The sequence below is a fragment of the Pteropus vampyrus genome, unplaced genomic scaffold (assembly GCF_000151845.1).
Source record: "Pteropus vampyrus isolate Shadow unplaced genomic scaffold, Pvam_2.0 Scaffold173, whole genome shotgun sequence".
Taxonomy (NCBI): domain Eukaryota; kingdom Metazoa; phylum Chordata; class Mammalia; order Chiroptera; family Pteropodidae; genus Pteropus; species Pteropus vampyrus.
In genome coordinates this window covers 3,533,095-3,539,094 of record NW_011888954.1, presented here as the reverse complement: position 1 = coordinate 3,539,094, position 6,000 = coordinate 3,533,095, and positions in this window count along the sequence as shown.

The window sequence follows — 6,000 nt, the reverse complement described above, 5'->3', positions numbered from 1 at the left end:
AACTGCTAAGATGTGTGCTCAAAGATGTTTTATTTTATAGTATGTTTAGCATGAGCAGTTGTAAGTCACGAAGCAAAAGAAAAAAGCTACATCAGCATATTACTACCTTCACTGGTTGAGAGGAAAACTAGTAGAAAAGTAGAAAATCTATATCTAGCCAGAAATTTAAAAAAAAAAATCCAAATACTATTGGATAGAGCAACTACTATTGGGGAATAAGATAATGGAAAGAAGCAAAAAGGGTTAGGGAAGATCCTTCTTCAATAATTTAATACTCATTTACTAGCTATTTCTTAATTGTCATTAGGATGAGTAGGAATCTAGTTAACACGTGAGTTTTAGAAGGTTTAGCAGTATTGTACATTAGGAAAAATATAAACTGCAATTAAAAAAAGCTAGAAATAGAAAAAGGTATGAAGTTCATAACAGCGGCTGTCTGTCTCTAGTGCAAATGCCACTAAATATTGTCGAAGAGAAATGTGAAATATTTATTGTATATTTAATAAAAGATAATATTATTTTCTGGGAAAAGTATATTATCTGAATGTCCACTCATCAGAATAATTTTTTTCCTTGTTCTAATCATGGAAACTTTAAAGGAGAATCTAATTAGGCCCAAGAAAATGATCTGAAATCAACCCTTTCAAATGGGCCTAGTAGTTTTTGAGAGTAAAAGAAAATATACAAAATCTGACACTTCTGATTTCTACTCTCTATCTGAACCTCTACCTTCATTTGAAAAGAGATGTGGATAGGCAAGTATTTTGTGTTTTAAATAAATCTCAAGGTTGAATCATATGGAATTATAAAATTACACGGAAATAAATTTTTATAAGATCTATTTTAATATAAACTGACTAGGAATAAACAGAAAAGGATTTCATTTAGACAATTTCTGTCCTTGACGCTAGATTCTTCAGCTTTACAACATCCTGAGAAACTGGCTTTCTCTCTTTCGTATAACATTCTGGGCCCTTACTGTCCTACATACCTGAGGTAATCGAGCCACACCTAGAGAACCTGCACCGCTGTATTACCCAGGGTTTCTCAGGCTTGTTTACCTGCAGGAGCCATGTGAAACATGTTATGCCATGTTCTGGTTAATCCAAGGAACAGCTATTACAACCTCCTCTTTTCTCCCAAATATCCATGGGGGCCCTGTATTAACATTACAAACAGAGAACCTGCTTAGTATAAAACAAAAAGTATAAATTCATGAGTCTGTTCACCTAAACTCTGTTCCTGCTTCTGCTACAGTGAGTTTACTCTTCAAATTTCAGTTTCTCTAAAAGAACAAGGCCAGAGGTATCACACTCCCTGACTTCAAATTATATTACAGAGTGACAATAATCAAAACAGAATGGAATGGCAGAAAAACAAACACACAAACCAATGGAACAGAACTGAGCGCCCAGTAATAAACCTGCATATATGGGCAAATAATTTTTGACAAAGGAGCCAAAAACATATGATGGAGAAAAGAAAGCCTCTTTAATAAACAGTGCTGGGAAAATTGGAAAGCCATATGCAAAAGAATGAAATTAGACTGCTATCTGTCACCATACACCAAAATTAACTCAAAATGGTTCAAAGACCTAACATAAGACCTGAAACAATAAATTGCATAGAACATAGGTACTAAACTTAGGGACTTTGGTCTTAGAGGGGATTTTATGAATTTGACCTCAAAGGCAAGGGAAATAAAAGCAAAAATAAATGAATGAGGCTATACCAACCTAAAAAGTTTCTGCATAGCAAAGAAACCATCAACAAAACAAAGAGGCAACCAACCAAATGGGAAAAGATATTTGCAATCACCTTCGATAAGGGACTAATATTCAAAATATATAAAGAATACATACAACTCGACACCAAGAAAACAAACAATCCAATTAAATAATGGGCATATGACATGAACATTTTTCCCAAAAAGACATACAAATGGCCAACAGATATATGAAAAGATGCTCAACTTCACTAGCTATTAGGGAAATGCAAATAAAAACCACAATGAGATACCACTTCACACCTGTTAGAATGGCTATTAACAAGACAAGCAAGAACAAGTGTTGAAGAGGTTGTACGAGAAAAAGGAACCCTCATACTCTGTTAGTGGGAATGTAAATTGGTACAGCCACTACAGAAAACAGTATGGAGATTCCTCAAAAAAGACAAGAATTACCATATGACCCAGCAATCCCTTTTCTGGGTATCTACCCAAAATTTTGAAAACATTTATTTGTAAAGAGATATGTACCCCTATGTTCACTGCAGCATTATTCACAGTGGCCAAGACATGGAAACAACCAAGTGACTTTCAATAGATGATTAGATAAAGATGTAGTACATATATACAATGGAATATTACTCAGCCATAAGAAAAGATGAAATACTGCCATGTGAGACAGCATGGATGGATCTTGAGATTATCATGCTAAGTGAAGTAAATCTGATAGAAAGTTGAGAACCATATGATTTCACTCATATGTGGCATACGAAACTAAAAAAGCAACAAATGAACAAGACAAAAACTCACAGACACAGACAATAGTTTATTAGTTACCAGAAGGAAAGAGGGGAGAGGAGGAGGTAAGAAAGGGTAAAGGGAGTCCAATATATCAGGATGGAAGAGTTGACTTTGGGTGGTGAACATGCAATGCAATATACACAGATGATGTATGACAGTCTTGTACACTTGGAACTCACATAATTTTATTAACCAATGTCACCCCAAAAAATTTAACTTAAAAAGTAAAATTTAATTGAAAAAATTTCAGCTTCTCCATATATACAATGGATATCATAGGTTATCAGTTTTCCAAGGATGTTCAACAATTTAAGAAAATATACACAAAACTATTTAACTCCTTGAAAAAAATGATATGTAATATACATGAAAATATATACACATTTCTTAATCACATAATAAATGCTATCTTAACAGATCTCACTGGAGAGGAAGTCAGTTTTTCTCAAGCAACACCTAGAATGCAGAGCTGTGCAAATTAACTGGTATCCAATAAAAGTTTGCTTTAATGAACAGACTTCACATGGCCTTATATTAGGTAAATATAATTTGCTGTGCTATTCTTCTCTATTTAAAAGTTTCAGACAAACTTAGGCCTTTGTGAAAATTCAGTGAGAAAGTTGAGCACGCTATTAGAAAGAATGAAATTCAAAATAAATATATCATCATATTAACCGCATTTACCCATTATTTTATTAAAAAGATTTATTTTTTCAAGGCACCAAATGTTTCAATTAACACTACAGTCTGAAATAAGCCACTTTATCTGATGAAGTAAAATAGCTCTCAGTACATTTAGCAGCTAAATCAAGTTGCTAAGGGAATGGCAGTGCATGACATTACAAGCCCCTTAATCATTTACCACAGAGTTAGGAAACCTTTGAAGACTGCCTATCCAACTTATTTCTATTTGTTCATGTATATTTTAATGCAGTGCAAAAGGGAGAGAATGAAATTCTCTTGGAAACAAGTTCTATATTGTCAAAAGATAGCTGAGAGGCAAATAGACTTCAAATATGAACTCTTACAACCACTGGATTAAGGCTAAAATACAAAAATGTCAATATGCTAAAGGAAAAACAAGATTGAAAGGAACCATGACAATATATACTCATTTTTACTTCATTTTTAAAGGAAAATAAATATATAAGTAATTTGTTTCAGTTTGAACTAATTTATTTTGGCATATGATGCATTAGTTGTAGAATTCAAACTAGTTATAGCCCATTCTGATGTCCACTTTAGAAACTAAAGCATACAGCAAAAACCTTTGAATAGAAACATCAGTACAAAGAGGGTGAAATAAAAGGTACACATTGCTGAAAATATTTATAATTAAAAATATTTTAAGAGGATTTAAATAGAATAGATATAGGCATATATGTGATACTCAAAGATATGTCACTGGCACGAAACCCAAGGCACAAATTCTATTTGTCACTTAACCCTCACATGGAACTTTCACTTTAAATCTAAGAACCTAGGGCGCTTTTTTTTTTTCATACCTAGGTTTCCCTTGACCTCTCATTCCACCTCCCAACTCCTATCACCTAGTGTTAACTAACATTTCCTTGTATTTTCTGGCATTCTGTTCCTAAACACAACGATTAGTCTACCCTTAAATATAGTTAATCTAGTTGAAACATCTTTGGACCTAGATTAGTAAATTTCAGAGGACCCTATTCTAATAGGGTACTACAATAAAACTAGGAAGAGATGATGATACCCTTCTTCATCCTCTCCAAGGCATTTTGGATGTTTGTAAGATGTTCGTGGTAAAGAATGAAGCAGCTAACAAAACACTTCCACAAATACATGATATTCTTAAATGTGTCTCCTTCCTTGAACTCTCTTAACCTCCACTCTGTCCTCACACTCTAAAACCCCCCTCTTTCCTTACATCTCACTTCTTACTCCCAGGACCCACAAAGGAAATGGGCTTCAACAAAACTGAAATTCTAGAACAGTTTCGTGGAGAGAGAGACTACAAATGAAGTGCGGACTGCTTTCCTTTTTTTTTTTTTTAAACTAAAGGACAATGCAAGTGAGTAATTGAGGTGTGGTAGAAAAGTGTTCTTTGGTTAGGGGGAAAATCTCAGCATACTGGAGTCGGGATTAAAGGAGGGATTTTCAAAATGTTGTAAGACTCCTTTTAACTTCATTTACCATCTTCCATAAAGAAATTTTTCATTAGTAATTAGCATAGGTTTGGAGTGACCTTTAATCTTTTGAGCCTCAGTGTGTTCATCTGTAAAATGCTAACACTAACAGTACCTTCACAGAGTAATAGTGAGGATTAAATAGATAACACAGGCAAAGATAAGAGCACAGTGCCTGGCACACAGAAAGACTAAAATACATTAAAGGAAATCCTTCGTTTAACATTTCGATTTAGAAACCAGAGACTCTAGCTTGAAACACTGATTTAGATAAAATCAAATAAACTGGAGACGAAAGTTTTATGCTAAAACAGAACTTCACTGAAAAAAACTTAGGAGTCATTATATTGATAAAAATGACTCATTAAACTTTAAAAAATGCGAATTCAGCTATAAGCGTATGCAGCTGTTCCTTTCAAAATTAAATCGCCATTTGTTCTTTTCTTCTAATTCTACCGTACTCTCATTAAAAGCCTATAAAACAAGGCACAGCTTCTTCGGTATCAAACCCTTTTGAAAACCTGGCTTAAAGGAAGCCACACAGTTTACAGTACTATAAAGGATCCGTGTGGTCACTCTGGGACAACTGTCACTGTCACCAGCACGTCTGGATGTCTCATAAGGACTTGGGTCATGAGCAGTGTAGGGGAAAGCTGGTGTCTGAAACAAAGTCAACAAAGCTAAGGTGCCCTGCAAGGGGAGAGACTTTAACTGAGAATCGTAGAGGATGAAGGTCTGACTGCGGGGAGGCAGTCTCGCAGGGCGAATCAATTTCGCGGGTGCACCACCTGCTCCCGCAGGAAAAGGACGCAAGTGTTGCCCTCCCTCCGTGACCCCACAGCTTTCTTCCCGGCGCCGCCGCCCCTTCCCTCCAGCCCTCCAGTTACCTTTCTCGTCCTCATCGATGCGCAGGGCAATGGAGATGTACTCGAAGGCCTGTTTGTGGAAAGCTCGGACGCGCTCGGCCTCTCCGCCCGGCACTGGCACGGGGGGTGAGGACGAGGCCGGCGCGGCCGGGGAGCTCCTCTTGGCGGCCATGAGGGCGCGGGAGAAGCGCTGGCAGAGCCACACGAAGAGGAGCCCCAGGTGGAAGGCGACCAAACGCAACAGCGCGAAGCCTACGAACAGCGGGTAGGAGAAGTAGTACAGGTTGCGCTTATGCGGCGACTCAGGCGGAGAGGCCGGCCTGGGGGCGGGACGGGCGGGGGCCAAACAAGGAGGCGGAGGCCTGGGAGGCACCGGGCTGCTGGGGCCGCCGGAGCCTTTCTTCTTCCCTCGTCCACCCGGAGAATTCATTCACAGCTCCCACTGCCG